The 25,783-nt window shown below is 34.2% G+C and overlaps 1 pseudogene; it reads left to right on the top strand.

Moving 5' to 3' along the window:
* Nucleotides 1–25,783, top strand: part of LOC149556855 (U-box domain-containing protein 45-like) — a 125,651-nt pseudogene that overhangs the window by 33,096 nt on the left and 66,772 nt on the right.

Raw genomic sequence — 25,783 nt, forward strand, 5'->3', positions numbered from 1 at the left:
GTGTTCCCCTCTGTTTCTGTATGCTAGTTCTACCCGGTTGGGCGGATACAAATATTTCCTTATTTTTTAGGATGAGGGTTTGGGGTTTTATGCCGTTATGCTGGTCATTTTTGCATATGGTGTCTGAGCTTGATTATTTTTGGATTTTTGGGGTTTTTGTGCCCAAAGGCCAAATGGGTTTTAATTTTGTAGTTTTCTAATTTTTTCTATCATTTTTACCTCATTTTGCGTGTCGCCCTATTTTCTTGATTTTTTTAGTACAAGGTGGGTCGTGGACCTTGATGATTTGCTTGAATATCAGTTAGACCACTATTGCACTTTTATATTGCATTGGGGTACGTGTCACATCTGTACTCCTAACATTATGGTTGGTTGAGTGATTTTATACCTAGTTTTATGGTTTCTTTTGGACCTTTGCTTTTGTTTTGTGGAAACTAGGATTCATGTAGAATCCATACTCTCAGATTGAGGCCGGTTGAGTGAGTTCATGATGTTTGGTCTTGTTGCATCATTGGGATTTGTGTAGAATCCATACTCCTGGATTAAGGCCGGTTGAGTGATTTCATGATGTTTGGTTTTATTGGCTTTGGGATTCGTGTTGAATCCATCCTTCTCGTGTTGCTTTCAGTTGGGTGTTATCTTTTGCATTGCGTTCTCATCCTGTCCTTGTGTTATGATCTTCGTGATGGTGGTGCACCACATATGAGTATATTTGCGTACATTTTTTGGGTGACTTGTGAGGCCCGATATTTTGTGGTTTTTTTAGAAGTTATGATCATTAGGGTTGGGTTGGGAGTATGCATGCCCACGAGCACTTGTCCTAGGATGAGCATGGGTAGGGTAGGGTAGCATATGGAGGGGGCTTCTATTTCATAGCCCAACGATCATGATGCCATGGGTATGGTAGAGAGGAGTTTGATTAAGTGATAACTAAAGAAAATGTGTGAATGGTAATAAAGCTTAAGATAATAAAACTTCGTGTGATGGTTCCAAGGGAGTACCTCGAGAGGGAAGTACCTTGCGAGAGTTTCCACACGTGATCTAAGCTTGGGCTTGTCAATGCCAAGCAAATCTCCATGATGTCAGCCCCTACTTAGTAGCCTATTGAGTGTCTGACTAGGACCTGTACTTCTTGCATTGTTTTTAGGTTCTTGGTTCAACCATCATACTTTATGGTGTGAGTGTTAGCCATGGATGTTGTGCTTTATGTATGTTTGTGGTTGGATCATTATCTCCATCAGCACAGAGGGTGTGGAACTACGAGTGCCACATGGTTGGGAGGCGTAGCTACCTACACTAGTGCTAGGGACCAGTGTACAAAGATGGTTTTGTCCTAGTGCGACCGTTGCTGGATGTTTTCACTTGATGCTTTGGGTTTCAGAGTATGCTTTCTTGTGATTTATGCTTTCATTAGAATGCTTGGATATCATGTTTAGATGATGTTATTTTATTTGACACATTCCCATATTATGATGTTTAGCATATGCCTAGATGATGTGTATTGTTGTATTAGAGTATCTATTTCTTATTGGTCTAGCATGTTAGATTTCCTTATGCTTATGTTGGTAGCATGTTTAGTAGTGACATCCCTATTATGATAGTACGAATGATTGAATTGGTGGCTTAGGATGTTACGCGCGGGGGATGGCTAGGATCGATGATGGTCTTATGATGCTATTGACAATTGGGAGGAATCACATACTTAGTTTGGTTGTTTTGTTTGGTTATTATGGTATTTCTATACATTGTGATGTTGCTTTTGTTCATTGCAATATTTATTTTAGTATGTTCATTACTACTATGGTTTAGATGGATAGATGTTCCTCTTTCCTTACTATTAATGCACTTGAGTTTTCATTCCTCGATTTACGTAGATCCGGTACTCCTCGGTGTGGAGCTTTTCATGTTTTTATGCTTTTTGTTTGCATTTTGTTGTTGTGCTGATTTGTTTTCTCATGTGGAAATGCATGTCCTCGCACGGTGCGCAGTGAGTCCTTGTGCCTGAATGCAAGTCCTCACGCGGTGCGCAGTGAGTCCTCGTGCGAAGCCATGCACTTTCTCGCGTGCAGTGTTGCAAGGTCTCACACAAAACTCAGGACTAGTGTACTTTCTTGCACGAGAAACAGGGGGTATCTAGGCTTGTCGGATGAAATTTTGGAAGTTGGTTTTGGACACCCTTTTCAATTTTACAACTTCCTAGTTCAAAACTGATTTCCTAAGGGGTTTAAAATATATCATTTAAGTATAAGGTCCTTATACTTGAGATATATTTTAATATATGTGACGAATCTTTTGAGATAGGTTTCAGACCTCTCGGAGATAAGATAAAGATTCTAGAAAATTTCAAGGCTTTAGGATTTCAGACTTAGCCAAATTTGAAGATTCTGCATTTATCTTCCTGCATGGTGTTTTGTTGATGAGTGGTAGTTTCTAAGAGCCCTCATCCTGTGTGTGGTCATTGTGGACCTCCTTTTGAGTGTGTCAGTTGTTTGTAGCATTTGGAGATTCATTGGTTACCAGGATTGCTAGTGTAGTCTTCCGTTGCGATCTTTTTGATCCCTGTATGATGTTGTCATGTGAATTCATACTTGTAAATTTTTTTTTTTTGGCTTGCATTGAATCCTTGTTCCAAGGATCTCTAGGTGGGGCATTACATCACTCAATCAAAATACATCAAGGAGATACTGAAAAAGTTTGGTATGGAAGACTGTAAACTAGTTAGGACTCCTATGTGTACTAGATTGAAACTTACCAAGGATGATGAATCAAAGGAAGTGGATCAGACATTGTATAGATCTATGATTGGAAAGTTGCAGTATGTAGTGCATACAAGACCTGATATTGCCCTTGCAGTTGGTATTGTAGCAATATTTTCAAAAAAACCAAGAGAAAATCACATGATGGAAATCAAAAGGATCATGAGATATTTGAAAGGCACTAAAGATTATGGATTATGGTATAAACTTGGAAGAAATATAGATTTAAAAGTGTTGATTGATGCAAATTGGGTAGGAAACGTTGATGACAGAAAGAGTACAAGTGGAGGAGCTTTCTTTCTTGGAAAGAGGTTGGTTTCTTGGACAAGTAAAAAGCAAAATTGTACATCCCAGTCCACAACAAAGACAGAGTATGTTATAGCAGCAGTAAACTATTCAAACATTGTTTGGTTTAAACAATTATTTGAAGGCATGAAGGTAGAGAGTAAAAGCAATTAACATTTCAAAGAATCCAGTGATGCATTCCAAAACCAAGCATATTGCTATAAAGTATCACTTTGTCAAAGAATTGGTGCAGATAAGGAGATTAGATTGGAATATGTCCATACAAAGGAACAAATTGCTGACATATTCACAAAGCCTTTACCTAAGGATGCATTCCTATATCTAAGAGGTAAGTTAGGGGTCATTCCCCTATTTGAAACTCACTAAAATACAATTTTAGTGATGCATCAACATGAATAGAGTTGAAGATCTATTAGTTGATGCAACAAAGTAATGAAAACATTGCATATGAATCAGTACTTAAGGTACATTGAAATTCATTTGAGTTGTGTTGTCTTTGGCATGTGTTGTCAAAGAGGGAGAGTTTACTGTCATACCTTTCTGAAATTGGCAAGAAAGAGAGTTTATGAGAGAGAGAGAGTCTTCCTGCAGATAAATGAAATTTGAGGTGTAAAATTCTAGAGGGAGAAAACCTTCTACTAGAGAAAGTCTTGTTCTCAAATTTCATTATGCTATGACATGTTGTGTTGCCATCAATGCCAAATAGGGATATTGTTGGATACATTTATCCAATTGTGTGTTGTCTTTGATGTTATAAAAATGCCATACAAGTCATATGTTAGCACTTACCAAGCTCAGTTGGTTTGCAAGAAGATTCACAAGGTCTACTGAGCATTCTTAGACTTTACCTTGTGCAAACAGTTGTTATCGAGATTTCAAGGTTAGCAAAGGAAATTCAGTGTCTATCGAGCTCACTCAGTCATCAAAGGAAAATGTGGTAGAAAATAGTTCTTACCAAGCTCTCATGGTCAATGAAGGAAACCCAATTCTTACCGATTTCACTTGGTAGCCAAAGGATTTCACAGAATTTGTAGTGTTAACCGAGTTGAGATGGTTAACTCAAGAAATTGTTTCTGAAGAAGTGTTTACTGAGCAGAATTAGCTAGTAAAGGAATTTGTTAATTTATGATTTAATGCTTAATTATTTTAAGTATTATTTCTAGTTGACTATGGTAATGATTATAGGTGATTGTAACTTGTAATTGAGACGACTTGATAATCTGAATGGTATATATGAGAGGTCAAGTTGTTAATTTTAAGTGTGATGAATTTGATGTGATATGAATATGAAGGTGGATTGATTATTGTGAGAGTGAATTTTGAAGGATGATAAAAGATCATTAAGGAGCAACAAAGCTATATTTGATCAAGAAGGATCTAATGGTGCAGAATAGAGATATGTAATTAGAAAATTTAGTTGCATCTTATTCAAGTCATTTCATTATTACTTTCTAACCATTGTAGCAATGATTCCAAAATCTCTTAACAGAGTTGGTTTAATAACCATTTAGAAAATCCTCTAACAAGGTGACAGTTCAGTTGAATTATTCTAAAGACCTCTAACAAGGCCACTCCTAACAGGGTGAATAAATCCTTTAACAGGGTCACACCTAGCAGTGTGTTTTGTAAACCTTTAACAAGGTTGGCTCCTAACAGAGCTCACTTCAGAAGAGTGAAAATTAGTAGCTAGTTACTTGGTGTTTTTTCCCATATTGGGTTTCTACATTAAATCTAGTGTCTCTTGTGTTCATGTTATTTACTTTTGCATGGCTGTTAATAATTGTGAATGGTTAAACAAGTTAATCTACCTAGTTACAACATTTTTCTATGTGGCTACCGAGTATCAGTAGTAACTAGTTATTTAAGACATCTAAGGTATTTGGATTTGTTTTTGTGGTAACTGATTCACCCCTCCTCTCAGTTACTCCATCTATAATTCCAACACTCCCTACCCCTTTCCTTTCCTTTGTTGGTTTGCATTGCTTGCACTTTAACTTCTACTTCGCTGCAAGGATCAAAATTATATGTCTTTTGTAATAAACTCTACAGTCTCAATTTATTGCCTTTAGATTTGTGATTCACATGTTTTGCTTGCTATCAATGATGGTATTAGGTTTGACTTTTGTGACATTGTTTTGCATCCAAAGTCAATTGCATATGAGTGTGATCATTTCAGATATACTCACTCCACCAAAATTTCAACTCTTGAACCCAAGTTATAATGGGGACATTGAAATCTATTCATGGATGTCATGAGGGAAGGAAAATCAGACCGAAGCATTCAGTCAAATAGTCTGCATGCCTTTCATGGGTTTCTATACTATGCATGAACACCTTCCAATGTGGCCTCCAATGTTAGTAGGGAGAATACATTGAGTAGTGTTTTGTATCAAACAACATACACTTGACCATGCTTGAGTCAACAATGGTATTTTGACAAATAGTTTACTCTCAAATAGTGATAATATTGCCTTCAATGCATTCGATCAAACAAGTCAGTCATTTTTGAGGCTACTACAACTTCATCTTGGTTTCATGGCACTATGCTATTCATGCCACACACATCATCTCCCATGTTCTTTAAGAAGGTTGAAAAATTGAAAATCTCCTAATGCTATCAGTTGGAGCTATGAGATTATTCTGTCAAATAGTTAACATGCCTCTTTATTGTTGTATCCACCACCATTCTAAATACTCTAGGCTAGAAGAGAATAAAATCTTGGTTAAACAAATTACATGCCTTGTCTATGGTCGAATTGGTCAATACAACATTCTATCAAACTGTCATAGAGTGCTTTCTCTTCAATAGAGGTAGAGACCTACAAATTTCATTGCTTCATTGCTTCCATACTTTGGTATGCATGAGAAATGAGATGCTCAATTCTATAGAAATATCTCCTTGCTCACATATACATGAGTTTTCATTATCATTGATCATGAGCCATTCACATACACAATTCTTCACTAGGTTAATAATTGTTTTAGAAATGCATGTTTTGAGCCTCTAACATTAACCTTTTTAGATGAGAGGTTAAGGTTAATGGTTCAAAATAAATGTTTTGGAAATGTATCTTAACCTCTTTTTGATGGAGAGGTTAAGATTTTAAGACAAAACATGTGTTTTGGGGTCCAAGCCTTAACCTTTTTAGATGAGGTTAATGGTTAATGATTTATTTGAAAACAAATATTTTGGAAACTTATCTTAACCTTTTTGATGGAGAGGTTAATATTTTGAGGTGAAACACATGTTTTGGGATGCTTCATTAACCTTTGATAACTTAAGACTCGGGAACCGGATTTTAAAAATTTGAAGTGTTGGATAGAGGTGGGGACAAAATGGGTGCATCAAGATGAGAAAATAATTAAAAATATAATAAAAAATTGGCCCTTTTAAAGCTTGAAGTTTGATATATTCAAACTTATTTTGACTCAAAACATATATGTAATTCTCGCAATTTAGCGAGTACAAGAACCATGGCAATAGTTGGTTCTAACTAGGGACAAGGACTGACAAGGACAAAGCTCAAACTGAAAATAAATAGAACAATGCCTTATCTATTGGGCTATAGAGTCACATGAGGAACCACTTTGCAAAAGTGGGAATGAACACCAAAAATAGAACAACTGAAAGGAAGACTAGGCACAACAAAACAACACAACAAAAATTCCTATCTAGACTATACACAAGGTAGGTTGCCCTACCTCTAGTGACTCAAGGCATAATCATGAAAACCCATACACTGGCTAGGGAAAATAAACACCATGGCATGCTAGCATGTGGTAACTTTCAGGTTCTTGTGGACTCAAGTATAAATTCTCTCTTAGAATTCCAATTTTGAGATTCCTAGCATGCTTCACATCACTTGATAAAGGAATATATCCAAATAACCATGTCTCAAAAAATCTCTGACTTTAGAATTAACTCTGCTTCATGTTGTATGTCATTGATAACTTCATTTTGAAATAGTTGAAGGATAAGGCTCTAAATTTTTTGAATGCATTTATGATACTTTTCTCTACTTGACAAGCCTTCTACTTGAAATTCTAGTGATTGATCATCATGAATTCCTAAACTTATTTCTGACACTAGACACTTTTTCTTTTCCATGAAGATGATTGTGTTTGTATTCTCTATGAAAATATTCCAATATGAATGCACATCCTTCTCACAAATGATCGTCCCATGATGTATTTCTTCCTCTTCTCCCATCAGATCACTTAAAGAAGAAACAATCATCTTTTCCATTTTGGTTCCCACATCCTCTAATGAGTCTATCTAATTAAGAGAATTGATCATCAGTTGATATTAATGTAAGGGAAATTCTTTTAAAAGAACATCATCATCTATGCCTTCATCTTCACATTTCTCAATCATTAGATCAAACACATTTCCTCAAGGCCAAGTACTTCTCTAGTGTGAGATACCATCGCAATGTTTTCTTCATTGTAGTCTCCACTTGTGAACTTGAATGCTTCAAATCAGGTTTCATGCATGAGGAAGGGTGAGAAATTGATGTGTCATCTTCTCTTACTTGAATCCTATCCTTTTCCCATTTCCATTGTATCTATTATTAAATTTTCGTCAATGTTTTGACAAACTTGGTTCATTGATTCTTCTTAATGACCATCTTCACAAAATGGGAAATCTTCATATTCCACTTGCATGTAACCTTGAAAAGGATTTCTTGACAACTCATCATCTGTCTCTTGAAAATGATCTTCTACTCTTGTGATGATCATACCACTTTCTAAAAACTCCTCAACATCCTCAAAAGTAAAGACTTCAATCTCAGGAGTTAATGGAGATGTCTGGAAGATTTCATTTGAGGTTATTTCTTCATTAGTGGTAATGGTAGAAGATCGTGAAAAATATTTTAAAGAATCGACTTCAGCAATAGAGTTCTCATCATTAATGATTAGGGATGAATGAATAGGAATGTCTGCTCGACAGAGAAAGTCATCGTTTGAAGCATTGAGGCACCAAGTAGGAATAAAAGTAGTATGAAATTCACCTTGATCCATATTTCCCTCATCTTTAATCATATGTTTTCTAGTTCCTTGAGAAACATTTGGTATTTCTTTTTCTGTCTCATTAGGATTGAGATGATTGAATACATTCTCCCAGGTGCTGAAATCTTCACAGTGATGCCCTGATACATTAATAGACCCTTCTTCTTTTATAGACTTCATTTCCTAACCATCTCTTTGATTAGACATAAAATCCCTATCTTATTTCATGCATGCAAATCTAGATGACTCCTTTCTAACATTTGGATCAGAAGATGTTCTACTACCAAGAAAATAATTCTTACATGGGTCTTCTTTCTGAAGTTCTTGCAGAGTTCAAAGTAAAGAAGGATGTACTTTGTTAGGATCCAAGTGTGCATTTCCATAGAAACTTTTTAAAACTCTAACCTGATTAGGATCAATAGATGCATGATTTTGATGAGTAATAGGTGGAGGCATTGGGGCACCTTTTTGACCACCATTATCCATCCTCGATTCACATGAATTACTTTTCTGATCAAGTTCATCCTTATGCTCGCATGTGGAACTTCTTACTAAAAATGATTTGATTTGTGAGAGAAAAATTGATTATCTTTACCATCTTAATCATTTAGCTCTTGTAAATTTTGGAGCAAAGATGGATGGATCTTTTCTAGATCTAGTTTTTGCCCACCATAAAAACTCTTCAAGAAGCTACCTTGCTTAGGATCGATGAAAATTTGATTTTGTTGAGAGACAAGTGAATGAGAGATATTCCCATTATTCTTCATTGCTGATTTAGATGAAAGGTATTTTGTGAAGAGACCTTTATCTTTATATGTTGAACCTTTTTCAAACAAATAATCATGATCATGAGAAAGAAATCCATAATCTTTTCCATCATCTTTTTTGATCTTTTAAAAATTTTACAAGTAAGGATGAACCATTCTAGGATCTAGCCTCTTGCCGCCATAGAAATTCTTCAAGAAATTAACCTATAGAGGTTCATTAGAAATCTATTTCTTTGAGTATGAAAAGTATTCATCATCATTGTCACTCTCACTATCACTTTCTACTTTCCCTTTGTACCAAACCATGTTTTGAATTTGAACCTTAGATAGAGTCACCAATATTCAATCTTCTAAATAGAGTCACCAACCTTCATTCAAGGGAAGTTACATTTATCATCTAGCTTACTTATTATTATTTACTTGACCTTGGATGTGACCAAGATTTTTCTTGTTCCTTCTTGGAATAATTACAATGTCTTGACCAATAGGAGCTCTTCGCAAGATTTCCCTGAATTCTTCTTCTTCTTCTAGAATTTGATTTACTTGATGATATTGCTGAGAACTTCCTCTACACCTCCGGGATAGAGTGTTCAAATCTAAAATAATATCTTCCTAGGTGTCTTGGAAACCAAGATTTGGCTGGAGAACTAGAAACACATTCTCATGTGACAATACCATGTTGTTTCATCACAAATGACTGATTAATCTTTCTTGTTTTAGTCCCCAATAGAGTTGCCAAAAATTTGTTGGTAAATAGATTTGTCACTTGAAAATGGCCCAACAGAGTGTATGTGGTAAATTGTTCACAACAGTTGGATAGGCCCTTGATATGCCATCTTCCTCTGCATTTAGAGGGGCAGCTTCCTCGTATGATATAATTTTGAAGTTTTTCAAATAAAGATGAAATCAAACTTTAAAAGATGAATAATAAATCCATTGATGATAAATGCACCACATGACTTCAAAGCTTTCTTGGACTCACTTAAATTGCTAATAACAACAATCAAGATCTATGCTTGAGAATTACCACTAGCAAAATGTTGATTCAAAGACTCATAAACATCTACACAATACCATGAAAATGCTCACTACAAAGAGAACCAACATTTTTAACTATTTAGATTTTGAAGGAAGAGAACTCAAATAGCATATTCCTTTATTTTCTTGCACCAAGAACCTAAGAGGAATTTTTGATTTATAAAGATAAAATTTGTACACATTTTTCAAATATTATCTTATCACCAAAATTCTAGTTTAAGTCTTCTCCTATTCAAAAGTCCAAAAAGTCCCCTTACAGAGCTAAAATGACTCCTTTTATAGACGTGGAGGTTAAGAACTACTGCCTTGTGGTTAATAACTACTTCCCAAATATGTGATTTGGGCAAGGTTAATTAACCTCAACAAAATTAATCATGAATGATCAAATCCTTGACATATGGCTAAAAGTGACAAAAATCACTATTTTCAACCATAACAGTTTTGTAGTCTTAACTTTGATGAAGAATCAAAACTTGGACTATGTCAAATAATTTCTTAATCTAAAATTTGATCATATATCCACCATTCTTTGAGACAGTGGCTCCTCCTACAACTTTACAAATAGAATCAAAAGACGAATTTTATGTCTATGGCTACAACCAAACTGGTGATTTAGCTTCCATGCTCACTATTTTCATTTTATTGAGACAAGCTAAAGACATGATTGAACACTCCAATTTGTGCACAACTCTCAACCAATATTTTGGACACACACTCTTTAGTTCGAAAATGGCACTCCTTTTTAAATATTTTCCTTCGACTTTCTATAGTTTCCTTCTCAGTTATTGTATTGTCATCTGATGCTAGTGGCATTTCTCGAAAAACCACTAGTTGTTCATAATGCCATTTCTCTATCCTATCAGAAACTTCCTTTACCATAGTTGAAGGATCAATAGCATAAAGATCCTATGGCACTGCCATCTTGATTTCTTTGATTAAATCTTCTTTAGCATCTTGATTCACTACTGGAGTTGGAGTTGGCCATGCAGATGTTTTAATTATATGTTGTTTAGTTGGCATTTTGTTGGACTCCTTGCCCCTTCCCTTTCCTTTGTTGGTTTTCAATGCTTGCATTTTAACTTCCTCTTTTCTAAAAGGATCAAAATTATATGTCTTCTGTAATTAACTTTGTAGTCTCAATTTATTGTATTTAGCTTTGTGATTCACATGTTTTGCTTGCTATCAATGATGGTATTTGGTTTGACTTTTGTGACATCGTTTTGCATCCAAAGTCAGTTGCATATGAGTGTGATTATTTCATATATACTCACTCTACCAAAATTTCAACTCTTGAACATAAATTATAATGGTGACATTGAAATCTATTCATGGATGTTGTGAGGGAAGGAAAATCAGACAGAAGCATGTAATCAAATAGTTTGCACACCTTTCATGGGTTTCTATACTATGCACACACATCTTCCAATGTGGCCTCCAATGTTAGTAGGGAGAATACATTGAGTAGTGTTGTGTGTCAAACAACATATGCTTTACCATGCCTGAGTCAACAATGGTATTTTGACAAATAGTTTACTCTCAAATAGTGATAGTATTGCCTTCAATGCATTCGATCAAACAAGTTAGACGTCTTTCAGGCTATTAGAACTCCATCTTGGTTTCATGGTACTGTGCTATTCGTGCCACACACATCATCTCCCATGTTCTTCATGACACACCCACCTATATTTCACACTCCCATTTGAAGAAGGTTGCAAAATTTAAAATCATCTAATGCTATCGGTTGGAGCTATGAGATTATTCTGTCAAACAGTTAACATGTAACTTTATTTTTGTATCCACCACTGCTTTGAATAATTTGGGATGGAAGAGAATAAAATCTTGGTTAAAAAAATTACATGCCTTGCCTATGGTTGGTTGGTCAATAAAACATTCTATCAACCTGTCATAGTGTGCTTTCTCTTTAACAGAGGTAGAGACCTGCAAATTTCATTGCTTCATTGCTTACATACTTTGGTATGCATGAGAAATGAGATGCTCAATTTTCTAGAACTATCTCCTTGCTTGCATAAACATGAATTTTCATTATCACTAATCATGAGCCATTCACATACACAATCCTTCACCAAGTTAATAACTATTTTAGAAATGTGTGTTTGAGCCTCTAACCTTAACCTTTTTGGATGAGAGGTTAAGGTTAATGGTTCGAAATATGTGTTTTGGAAATTTATTTTAACCTCTTCTTGATGGAGAGGTTAAGATTTTAAGATGAAACACGTGTTTTGGGGCCCAAATCTTAACCTTTTTAGATGAGGTTAATGGTTAATGATTTATTTGAAAACACACATATTTTGGAAACTTTGTTGGAAATCTGATTGAAAAGATCATTGATGAAGAAGATTGATCAAAGAGGGAAACTGTTGTTAAAAGAAGGTTTTCAATCGTTATTTTGTCATTGATGTTAAACCTGCTATGTGTAGGAATGATATTTTTTTATAATATCCAAGCAGTATCACTTAGTTGATTGTTGAAAAGGATTTGATCAACAAGATGTAACAAGAGCACCTAAGGGAAAGGTTGAGTTATGGTTTTGTAATGAAGTGCAAGGATCAGTTAAGAATATGGTTAAATGATGTATTGATAACATACTCAAAGATATAGAGGTTGGCTACACTTGGAAACATTAGAAGTATAAGTTGGAACAAGGTTGACTACAAAGCTTAAACTAAGTTCATTAGTGGGTGTTGAGCAAGCTAATTTAAGTTGAGCAAATTTTCAGTTGGAGCCGAGCATCAAAAAATCTAGTGTGTGCTGGGTAAAATTCAAGTGTCGAGCATCAAAAAATCTTAATAGGTGCTGAGTGAACTTCAGGTGCTAGGCATTAGTAAAATGTAGTTGATGTTGAGTAACACAATATGTGCCAAGCATAAGAATTTCAATAGTGCTGAGCTGCTGAATTATTGGAAATGACAAAGATTCATCGAATCTAAGCTGAAAAAGTTGTTACCTTGAATTTTGTGAATTAGTTGGAGGATAAGGATGATGAGTTGGTGGCACAAAATTCTATGTAAACTATTTTTGTGCTAATTCAAGAGGATTCTTCTTGATGTTTCTATAAGAAAAAAAATATGGGTTAGATTCAATGAATCCTACCTAATCCATATGAATTGAAATTAAAAGAGGGAAGAATCGAGCAGGAAAAGAAATTCCAAGACTTCTATTTAAAAAGTCACAAACCAAGAAGCAAGAGTTGTTGGTGTGCAAAAATTGCAAAGTGATAGAAGGGTGTCAAGGAGAAGACATCTAGGAGAAGGAAGAATAGAGTACAGAGACTCTACTTCGACAAGTGGTCAGAGAGAGATGATTGCACTGGTACATTGAGCATGGAGAATCAAGGAGACTAAGCTTGAAAGGAGGGCAAGCTGTCATAGTTGTAGAGACTGAAAGCTAGGCAATGTTATGAGCTGAGAAGTGATCTAAAATCTGCAAGTTAAGTTGTATGCTGTAATCAGGTCAAACCCCTTATTGTTACTCTCTAGCAATTGTATTAGTTCAGGTAAGAGAAAATCCTATGGACTTAGGTTGGTCTAAGAACCATTTGTAAATCCTTTAATAGGGTGGCATTCTAAGTGAATGTTCTAAAGTTCTCTAACTAGACCCACTTCTAATAGGGTGGTTAAATCATTTAACTATGTCACATTTAATAGTTTGTTGTAGCCTTTAATAGGGCATCACTTCAGAAGAGTGAGAATTGAGTAGCACGTTATTGGTGGTTTTTCCCAAATTGAGTTTCCATGTAAATCACTATGTTTTGTGTTGATGTTTTCATGTGTTTTTCTTGCATGTTGATTTATAGTAACTTGTTGAATAGGAAAGTTAAAGCTTGGATGAATGAATGGTTGAAAGGGCTCACTACACTTAGTGAAAAAGTTTGAATTGGACATATGGACCTTGAATAACTGATTCACCACCCCCCCACCCTGCCCCCCCTCCCCTCTCAATTATTCTAAAGCATTTCTAACAAACTTATTTTAACCTTTTTGATGGAGAGGTTAAGATTTTGAGGCGAAACACATGTTTTGGGATGCTTCACTAACCTTTGATAACTTAAGACTTGAGAACCAAATTTCTAAAATTTTAAATGCTGGACAAAGGCGGGGACAAAATGGGTGCATCAAGAGGAGAAAATAATTAAAAATACAATTGACAATTGGCCCTTTTAAAGCTTAAATTTTGATACATTCAAACTTGTTTTGACTCAAAACATAGATGTAATTCTCGCAATTTAATGGCAACATTACAACATATCTTTGTTGTAACTCATTTGTTTACTAATGGCACATAAAACTCATGGCACATGGATGACATGTTTTTTTATGAATGCTAGGAAAAATATTAGTAGATAAATTGTGAATTGTACTTACTTGAATTATATACTAACAACTTACTATTATTATTGTAGAGATTCTAAACTTGATTGTGGACTATAATTTACAAACTGTTGATTCTTTTCTTCTCTGGAAAAAATAATTATGATATAACAATATACAAGATAATTTACATGGCCTTCAACTTAAAAAGTAACTAGATTTTGCACTATGGAATACAAAAAAATCTATATAAAATTGCTACCTTCTCAGGCTCCCCCAACAATTTTAAACATCTATCAGATGGGCTCCATCATTAGAGGAAAATTTCCTAGCCTTGTGAATGATACAGTAAAACCAAATTTCGCACTGGGAGCAAATTCTGCTCCTTAGCTCACCTCCCAGCCAAATACAACCAAATCCCAAACTAATGTTCTTCCAATGTAAATCAACAAGAATCTAATAATAAATACCCATCCCAGAATGAAAACCATTAGTAGAGGCACATAAATGAATGGGTTTCCTTACCCTAGCCCTGTGATTGGGATCAATAATTGCATTCCGTTCTTGAAGATTTGATAAATCTTTGATGTTGAGTTGATTGAGTAGCATTATACTGGTAATCATTAAACTCTCTGTTATCTTCAGATCATGTGTTATGATAAATGTAATCATCTCCTTCACATAATTGCCATTCCCCTAACTTGCAATTTGGTTGCTGCTTCCCTTGACAATATTGATATTGGTATTCTACTGCAGTTGAACAAGGCAGTTGGTGTGATTTTTGTAGATGCATAAATCTCCATTGCAGTGTGCTCATATTGTGAGTTGTGTTTTCACATGTAAAACTGCCCATGTAAGAGTAGACGTAATAAGTTTCTCCTTCAATCCTTAGAGAGTTATTGGAATAGGTGGTAACAAATTTGGGGTCAAGCAACTTAGATTTATCTATGCTCATAAATTGAGAGGGAATTTTTTCCATGCTTTCATACAAATTGGAGATAGATCCAATTCTCCTCTTGGATTCTGATGCATGGAGCAATTTGAGGGCATCACCAATGGGCATAGAAAGAAAACTGAAGAGAAAGTCAACAAACTCTTTACGTAGAGTTTTAGTATTTATGAGAAAGTGCACATGGATTTGGAGCTTTTGTTTGCCATTCTACTACCTAGACAAAAGAAACAAAAATATGAAAACCCAATGAAGAGAAACTTGGCAGAGACCAATTGAAACTTTAATTGTTGCAGCAATTTGATGTTAAGATAATGGCTTTAAAGGAATGGTGAATGGGTCGGTTTGGCACCCAAATTAATGAGAGGGAGATTGGAATTCGGTACAAGGTGGTAGAAGTTGATAGGTTAGGTGGAAGCATTTAATCTGTTTAAAGGGAATGCCACTTGTTCGTACGCCGCATAACATGCCCAAGTGTAGCCATTTCTTCTATACGAGAAATGCTTAGCAGTTGCCTAGGAAGATCGAGGGTCTCTCTTCATATTTTTCCTCGTGGAGTACAATTCTCCGAACATTTCTCAAAAAATTCAAAATATATGATTCTTAAATGAACATCAACTTTTTAAAAAAGTGGCAAAAGTTTATATTGATAAATGTTTCTATTATAGAAAACCTCTTGATTTAAAAAGCCTCTTGGTTTAATTATTTCAATAGTCCTTGCAATTTTTATGTCTGGTGAATTTGTTCCTAAATTCTCTCTTATCTCTAATTCTTTAAAAATGCATTTAAAGTTATATTTGCAAAAACCCACTAAAGTAGAAAAAAAGCAAAATGGTTGCTAAAGTTTCCTTAATTGAATCAAATATTATAGAAAATAATGTAATTTGCTAAACAAGTGTCATATAATAGCTTAGTATTTGTCTTAGTTTTAATAGTTTTTAGTATAAATCTAATATTAAAATAATAGATTTACCATAGTATATAAAATATTTTAATCAACACAAATCTTATATAGTTAAATTCTATTCATATATATCATATATATTACTATAAATAAATTATAATATGAAAATAAAAATATTTTAATAATAATAATATATAATAGTGTTTCTTAAAATATTATATAATATAAGTATAGATATTTCTTTTAAAAAATATTTTAGTTGAATGAAAGAAATTAATTCTTAAAAATAGAATATTGAAAGTATAATATCTAAACTAACTTACTCACAAATATAAATATTTAACTTCAAACAAAATAAAATTATTAATTGATATACATTTTCATAAATTTCACATAACAACAAAATTGGGCCGATAAAACTTTAGTCCTTAATTACTATTAAATATTCTATAGTTTAAGAATCTTACCCCTTTTTTAACATTTGTTTATTAAGAAGTATTATTAGAATTTTCAATTTTAATTTTCATTGATTGTATTCAAAATATTAATGTCAACTTTATTTTAAATTGTGACAAATGTGAAATTTGATACTAATGAAAGATAGGATCTTGAAGTTCATATCTTATGTCAAGGTAATAGCAATACTTTTAATATTATATTTATTTCAAACTATAAAAATGATGAAGGTTTAGAAAAAAAATTAGACAAGTTCAATTAGTGAATTTGATATAGAGGCAATATTACTAAATTAATCCTATTAGAATTTAAACAAGGCATTGATTGATACTCACCATAATAATCCTTAATTAGATGTGAAGATACCTATGTATCTAAATGTCCTAGATTAAATAATATTACTAGATTGATGTATATAAATCATAGAAAAATGAGAAGATGGTCAAAGAATTCAATTTGAAATTTAAAGGATGAAATAGAAAGACAAAAAATCGAGGCTCCATTAAAGTAGAAGATAAAGATTGATTTGCTTCTAAAGGTTAAAATCTAGGCTACATTAAAATGGATTCAATTTATAACTAAAATTTATTATTTTAATTATAGCAAGATGTCTTACATTTCTTGAAGCTAGAATTTTTTCATTCTAAGAGAAGACTTCTTTTTAGAGTATTAGTTATCAGATACATGCGTATGACCCTATATAAATGAACATATGAGAAAATTGGCAGTAATAAGCATTAGAAACCTATGAAGCTCAATATTATTGAAATCATTTGTGAGTTATTTAGCGTGTCCAATAAAAAAAAAAGAATGATTAATATATAAATGACATATAAAGAAAACAAAAAATTCCCTCATGCCCTTTGTTGTTAAGCAGCAAGGTGGCTTACACAACAAGAATTTACAGAGAAGTAGCAAAAATTATGATAAAAGTATGCTTAGAGGAATAAATGATTATTGGAAAGTATGATAATAGGAAAATAAAAAAAATTGCTGAGTATTCACAACTTTTTTGTGATAAATTTAATATTAGGAACAAAGTTCTTACATAAAGTCTATTGGCTTAATTAATATATTCTGAATAAAACAACTTAAAATTATTATTATTTTAATATGAGAACTACTTGAAAGATAAAACTCATTTTTTTAATGAAAATAGTTTGAAAGATAATATTTTTAATATAAAAAACATGTTGAAAAATAAAAGATATATTTTAATTAACAAATAGTTTAAAAGATAAAAGATATTCTTAATGGAAAAAATAGCTTGAAAGATAAAATCAAGTTAGCTTTAGCATTTAAAGTGTCCTTAAAGTGTTTTATAATGTGAATACATCTCAAACATCTAGTCCTAATACCCAACAATAATCTATTTTTTAATTAAAAAAATATTATACAATTAATTTATATCATTCACAATTCAATATCTACTAGTTGAGCACCTCTCCTACTAAAAATAGATTGAAACAAATAGATGTGGACAAAAAACATCAATTATTTTTAGTACATTACAATTGACTAGTCAAAATTCTTGTCAATACTTTTTAATATCTACATGAATGTAATAGAAAGAGTTGAAACTAGAGAAATCATTCTTCTTAGGGAAAGATCTGGTCAAATCATTTAGGATCCATTTAGGATGTGATATCTTCATTGCACCAACCATCAACGTAGAAAATCCCCTAAATATCAAGTTCATTTCATGTACATAGCGCTTATTAGCTCATGCGTAGCAGAGAACTATTGCTAAGGCTCCAGTTTAACACATGATTAATATTTTATACTATATCCAATCACAATGCTTTTTTGACCTCATAAAATGTTCAACTTCAATAATACTTCTTCTTAAATGGATTAATATGATTGATAGTTTTTGAAATTAATATGATTGATAGTTACTTGCAGGCTCTCTAGAATAACGCTTTCATAGAATCCTAGGCAAGAGAAGATGCGAAAACTGAAGTAGGGGTCTTGGAATTGGGGTTCTTACAAATTGTGTCATAGATGGAATTCTTGGAAAGAATACCAAAGTCTTGGGTCTTTTATTGCTATGAAAAGATCTAAGCAGCAGCTGGTAAGTGAGGCTTTTCCCCCTTCATGCATGTGCGAAACTTGGCTATCCATTTGCTAAGATTTATGCAGAGATTTCGATCAATGCTATGACTATAAAAGAGGAAGTACTTATAGAAAAGCTACCTGCAAATAATTTCCCTTGTGCAAAACATGGGGAGTGTACAAAATATATAACACATGATTTTGGATGATATTTAGAGGTATGAGAAAATTGTTTTGTTGTTTACTTGACTATATAGAATTTGCATATTTTTTCTGCTGAGATTTACTTGATTGATGTTGTTATGTTCTTTCCAAATTTAATGTACTTGATTTCATTGCTCCATCTCGTATTTGTCACACTCCCATTCTGTGTATTGACCTATTTCTTGCAGTTGTAGTAGTGGCCAAACTTTCTAGATTCCAATGCCCATTTGAATTGTCTCTTTTAGACTTATTTATGGGTAAGAGAAGAAATATTTTTTATCAAGTTTCCCATTACTTTAACTATTTGGTTATTATAATTCTGTAAGTTCAATAGTTTATGTAGAAGCAATCAGTTTATTCAATTAAATTCACAATTTTCAATTTAAAAAACTACAATTTTGTTATTTTTAGTTTGTAGCTGAAACATTGGGTTTTACATCTTTCCCACCTACCTACCTAGTCCTCACATGTATGATTAGTATTGTAATCTTGTACTTGAATGTGGTTCATACTATTTATAGGTAGTACAATTTTAATGGGTTTTTGGTAATTCTATTTGTTGTATTGTATAATTCTATATCCTTAACCCAACAATTGTAGTTTTTCAATCAATGCCAATCCAAACTAACATGCACAATAGTTTTTCCATCAATAACAATCCAAAATGACAAGCACAATGGGACAAAAAAATGCTTCATCTATTGTGTCCCAGACTCTGTACATCCCCAATTTTGGTGCCAGTGATTTTAAACATAACTATTACATTAGTTCTCTTCTCCTCAAGAATTTCACTATTTCACAGTACATAAACACTCTTATACTACCAATGGTCTTAAGATATGTTCAAGAAAGTCTTCTTTCTTCTTCCAAATTTTGATTTTCTCTTTAGAATTCATATTTTTAGTCGAGTAAATAACCCCATTCCAAATGTTTATCCATATGTCCACATGCACATTAGATTTTGCAGAGGCCATAATATGTTACAATTGGCATTGTAGATGGCAGACAAAGGTATCACACATACCAATGCAAGAATGTACAGAAAACTTTGTTTATGTTAGTAAATTATGCATCAATTAAATAATAGACTTTTGAGCACCAAATGACAAATTTTAGCAGATTACATGCCTTGCTGTGTTTTCAAAATTTGCATGCTTTGTAGATGTGGCCAATGCTTAGAAAATAGGGGGTTTGGTGCTCTCTTCATGCCTCTTGCAATTATTTTCATATCCTATGTTGTCCTTCTCTATCACAAAAGGATAATAAATATTTGCATTGTGCAAATGCGATGCAAGGAGAGAAAAACAAATGTCTTTCATGCATAGAATTTTCCATATTTTTTGTGGTTGTCAATTTTGAGTTCTTTATATATCTAGGATATCTCTTCACATTATTTTTACATTACTCAAAAAAATATTTTTCATTAATGATTGTAGGGGACAAATTGAATAAGGTGGACAAAGTGATAACTTATTTGGGCTTGGTAATTGTCCATCTTTGTTGTCTTCTTGTTCTATTTCTTTCTATCACACTACGCATGTATCAAACATTGTTCATTTTTCATAGATTTTCTACATTAGTCTACACACTTTTACTAAAACTTAATGCAATTAAGCTATAGATCATAGATGTTAAAAATATTATTATAGGAATGCTCCAATGTTGGATCCCCTTTTCAACCACTAGTAAGTTTTCCTTGAAAACTTGATAGCCACAGTGCTAATGAAACATTGTACTAGAAACTATTGTATCAAATATCAATTTTTAAACAACAATTTAAAATTATGAAGAACTGATACACTGTTAGACATTGATAAATGTGTGCATTTTCAAGGTGCACAACAATATTGCACCACAAGTTATTTAAGTTAGTATTTTTTAAAAGGCTATCATGATTAATCATATTGTTCCTTCTAGTCTCACATATCCTAATGGCTATGATTAGGCTTCTCTCATGATTAGGTTTCTATCATGATTAATATAATTATAATTTCTAATCTAATACATTGTTTTTGAATTAAAAATAAACCAAACAAGGGGGGAAACCCTTACAAACAAACTGGTAACAACCACTAGATTGCCACCACACAAATTACCCCTCACTACTGTCAATCCAAAAACAACATACAAAGTAACATAATAAAAGTCTTACTAGGCATCAAACTAATATTTCCTATAACAATGCTACTTAAACTGAAAAAGTTTATCAACAAAGGAAAAATTCCTTAAACCAAGCTAACTTCCATAACCAACAAAACATAAAACAAAGGAAACCAAGAGGGACAAGCCCTAACTGGGCTCCTTTCCATCCTTCCCCTTAAGGAGAATGTTAGCCCAATCCTCAACTAGGAAATCAAACAACATCCTAGAGTCTTCTTGAGTCATGAGGTCCCCCTCCTAGTTCTCTTATAGTAGGTGCAAAGTAGTGGCCGTAGTGTGTGTCACTTTGAAATTGAATTTAGCCAAGAGTCTCACTCTTTCCTCTAGAGCATACACTCTCTCCCTCCGCTCATTATCAACCAGCTTGCGAGTCTCCTTGGGGACCTCCTACTTACCACTCGAGTTACCATCCACCATGACCTTGTTAGTTACTTGCAAAACTAGGGGGCTAGAAGTAAACATTTTCTTAGGTAAGACCTTGACAGGCGAAGACACTATCATGGGGGAGCTGGCTCTTTCCATCATGTCAGGGAATTGGTCCTAGGTGAGGTCCACACATCCAACAGTAATTAGAGCTGAGATGTGGGTAATCTCTTTGCTTCCCTTAGTAGCACCTCCTGAGCTAGACATCGAAGAGTTCGAGACTTCTTCCTCCTTCTCCTCCTCCTCCCTGAAGCCAAAATTTGAAGTCTTTTGTTTAATTCTTTGTTTATGGTGGCCATCTCCTCTGACTTTGAATCCTCCTCCTATAAAGCCATGGTTCTTAGCTTCCTTTTAGCATTGGTTTTCAAAATTCTACAAGATCTCCTCCTTCCCTTTCTTCATTTTCAAAACTTTACCATGGGGGGATCTTCCTTTCTTTAGGGGACCCACTTGGTGAAGGTTGGGGGGTGGGGGCTCTAGGGCTAGTAATTCTAAGTGGAATATGGTCAGAGTGGGGGTTATGGATAGTTGGGATGTCAACCTCCATGATCCTAGAGGGTAACAGGGCCAAGTGAAATTGGTAGAGACAGAGCATCAATCCCTAATGGAGGATAGTATAGTTGATTTGCTTTCTAATTTTCTCCTTAACATCAAAAATTGTATCAACTAATTCATTAAGCAGGAAAAAAGGGATAGAGATATAGTCAAGATGATAGAAGTGATTCAAGAGAGGAAAATGATAGTAATAACAAACACCACACCTCCCTTCTAGTGTAAAATACTTTATCAGCACCAAGAAAACTTCATTCCAAGTTTTAGGAAGTTTCTCTTGCAAAAACCCCCCACAATGCCTAATGGGTTCCTCGTCCTCTTAAAAAAAGAGACTTAAACTAGCTTCATCAGTAACCCTAGTCACCTTCTACCACTTCCTCCCTTTCATCGCAAGGCTTGTCGCTAGTGAGATAATCTCCTTAGATATTTGAAACATTATACCATTCATAGTGACCTTTCTATCCTCCCAAAAATTAACAAATTGCTGAGAACAACTCTCATCAAAGCCATTAAGTGCCTCCATGAGTGATACCAAACCCCCTTCCTTAAGCTTATATACCAGACAAGAGGTTTACATGCACTATCCTCGATCGTTGAAGGCTCAATATGAAGAAGATCCCCCCCATATCAATAATATTCACTAGAATTCTAGCTTCTTTTAGACGTCTACCCCAGAGACAAAAAATTAGAAATTAGTCACAGTTATGCAAAAAAGTGGGCTTCCTTAAGTGTTCATAAAGGTCTCTACTGTCATGACCGCTTGTGTCACATCTTGGCTTAGTTATCATGTGCCAACTGCCTTTACCCTAAATTCTTTCCTTTCCATCATTCCCAATGATCTGAACCCTTTTAAAACTTGAATTTCTACTCATCACTGAGTTTGAAGAAATGCACAAGAAAATCATAAAAAATACACCCATATCGTACTTTGTTATACTTTCTCTTTTGAACCATGCAAACTTATTATTAAAAGTACCCATTAAATCCTTCCTTGCCATTTGTTCATTGTGGCACATTCCAATCAAACCACTTAGTGCCGAGTTGTCACTAAGATCCAAAAAATCTTTCCAATAATGCATAATCATTAGATAGTTTCTTTATTCACCAAAAGTCTTACCAAATTTGGTAACCCTCTAACTCTCTCCAACAATGTAAGCCATGCACTCTTAGCCCTAATGTTGCCATCTCATCTACCACTAATCTTAGAAAATATGCTATAGCTCAAACCCTTTTAGGATGATCAATAAATGCCTTATGTCTTCTATCACTCGTTTGATTGCCTATCCCTCTTTCATATTGCCTTTAACAATTTCTATAATCATTTTCAAATCTCCTTCAATCTCCACATTCTCCCAACCCACATTTATTACCAATTTCAAACCCTGTAGGAGTGCCATGGCTTCTGCAACATTATTCAAAACTTTTCCAAGATTACGAGCATAGGCCAAAATTTTTTTTCCCTCATTATCTCTAACCATCCCTCCACTAGCCAAACCCTCCTTTCTCATAGCACTGTCAAAATTAAGTTTAACCCAATTTTCCTTAGGGGGTTTCCATCTTGTCATTTTCCTAGAAAGATGTTTTGAATTGTCAATCTCCATGAAGCCTTCCTCAATGTTCCAATTCGTAGCAATCCTTTATTTAGTCGTATTAGGTTGGAACATTGGTTTCTTCCATTTAGAAAACTTCATATTTTCCATAATTAGGTTGAAAATATTTCCTATCACAATCTCCTCACTTCTCTCTTCATTTCAAATATCCTTGTCATTTCTCTCCTTCCAGATGTCCCAATAGACATGGTGGGAATCACCTTCCACAATTGGATAAGGAGGGGATGGAGGAATGGGCAATGCCAATCGACAACAAATTTCTCAATTCCCTTATCAAACACCCAAACCAATTCCAATTTCTGTAATAACCTACCTCATATATTACTAACATAGCTACAATCTAAGAAAAGATGGGGGATACTTTCTTCCTTGGCTTTACAAAGGTAGCATCTATTGGGTAATTAGAATCCCCTTTTTCTTAAATTATCAATGGAAAGGATCTTCCCATGCATGGAGAGCCACCAAAAAATATTGACCTTCGGGATCAGATGGCTAAGCCATATTTTCCTCCAACATTTAGGTTCCATATCTTTATCAAAAAATCATCCTATAGGTAGAACTAAGAGAGAAATCCCTAGATGTGGTCACCTTCCAAATAAAGGAGCAACTTGAACCACCCCTGGATTCTATACCCTTTGAGGAGGTCTTCTAGTTCCTCCACCATATTTTCACCATCTAAGTAACCCTATTGTAATTGTAACCTTTTCCATCTCCTACCTGGTTCCATAAAATTCCCCACCTTATTTCCCTCCTACAAGTGGAGGTAGTTTATGAGATGACCATACTCCATTCTAACCAGGGGTTTCTCAAGAAGCCAAGTGTCCTCCCAAAAATTAATTTGATTACCATCTCTTGCCAGCCATTTAACCCCTTCCCTAAGTAAACTTTTTTTTAATACTATATTAACCCAAATCCTGAATCCCATAGGAAGGTCGTTTCTCCAAATATATTGTATAAAATTCAAATTTCATAGATACTTTTCTTGCAAGATCTTACACCAATTAGCCTCATCCTTCAATAATTTCCATCCAACCTTAGTAAGGAGAGCATTGTTCAAGTCAACGATCTTTCTGATACCTAATCCCCCTCTATCTTTTGGTTTACACATAGTATCCCAACTTACTAGGTTTAGTCTATTCTTCTCTTCCCCCTTGACCAAAAGAAGTTTCTTTGGACCTTCTCAAAATTCTCCACCATAACCTGAGTGATTTTGAACAATGACAAAAAATAGATAGGGATCCCTTGGAGGGAAAAAGTTAGGATTTGTAGCTTACCAACACTACTCAAGGTTTTACCTTTCCACCCAATTAACTTTTTTTGCATTTTCTCTAGAATGTTATTCCAAAAGTGATTGCTAACTTCTTTGACAATCAAAGGAATCCCCCAAATATGTGTTTGGGAGAGAAACAATATTGCACCCTAGGATATTTAATGCCCTCCTCTAGATATCTAACTCAATGTTGAAGAAGAAAACCATACTTTTATCTAAGTTAATTTTCTATTCCACAAAAACAACATATATCTCTAATACATGTTTCCAAGCTTTAGCTTCTGCCACTGAAGGAACCCCACTTAGGAATGTATCATCCATGAACTATTGTATAACCTCCATCAAAAGCAAGGCAATAGGTTTAATGCCTTTGATCTCCCCTTCCTCCACCTTCCTCAAGAATGCTCTTCCCAAAACTTCTGCGACCATGATGAACAAGTAAGGAGAATAGGGTCCCCTTGTCTTAGACCTCTCTCCCCATTGAAGTTTCCCTAGGAAGACCCATTCACTAGCACCGAGTAATTTATAGTCTCAACCATTAATCTTACTATGACCTTCTGACCCTCCCCATGACCTCATACCTAAAATTCCAATTAATCCTATCATAAGCTTTGGAAATATCTAACTTTAAAGCCATACCTACATTACCACTTTTCTCTATCAAGTTTAGCACCTCATGTGTTGTTGTAGTAACATCAAGAATTTAGCAACCCATGACAAATGCATTCTGAGTTTCCAAATAAATTTATGTAGTAGCAGCTTTAGGCAGTTCACCATAATATAAAGAATATCTTATAAGTGGCATTGCATAGGCTAATAAGTTTGAAATCTGAGAGAGCCCTCGGGTCCTTAATTTTTGGAACTAGAACAATAAGCATTTTATTCATTCTCTTGAGTAACTTCCAAGTTCCAAAGAAATTACACACAACTCTTATGAAGTCAACCTTAATAAGCTCTTAGAAGTGTTGAAAGAAGGTTGGGGGAAGCCATCGAGG

This window comes from Cupressus sempervirens, chromosome 5 (assembly GCF_028749045.1).
Source record: "Cupressus sempervirens isolate cs-2001-9-10 chromosome 5, ASM2874904v1, whole genome shotgun sequence".
NCBI classification, from domain to species: domain Eukaryota; kingdom Viridiplantae; phylum Streptophyta; class Pinopsida; order Cupressales; family Cupressaceae; genus Cupressus; species Cupressus sempervirens.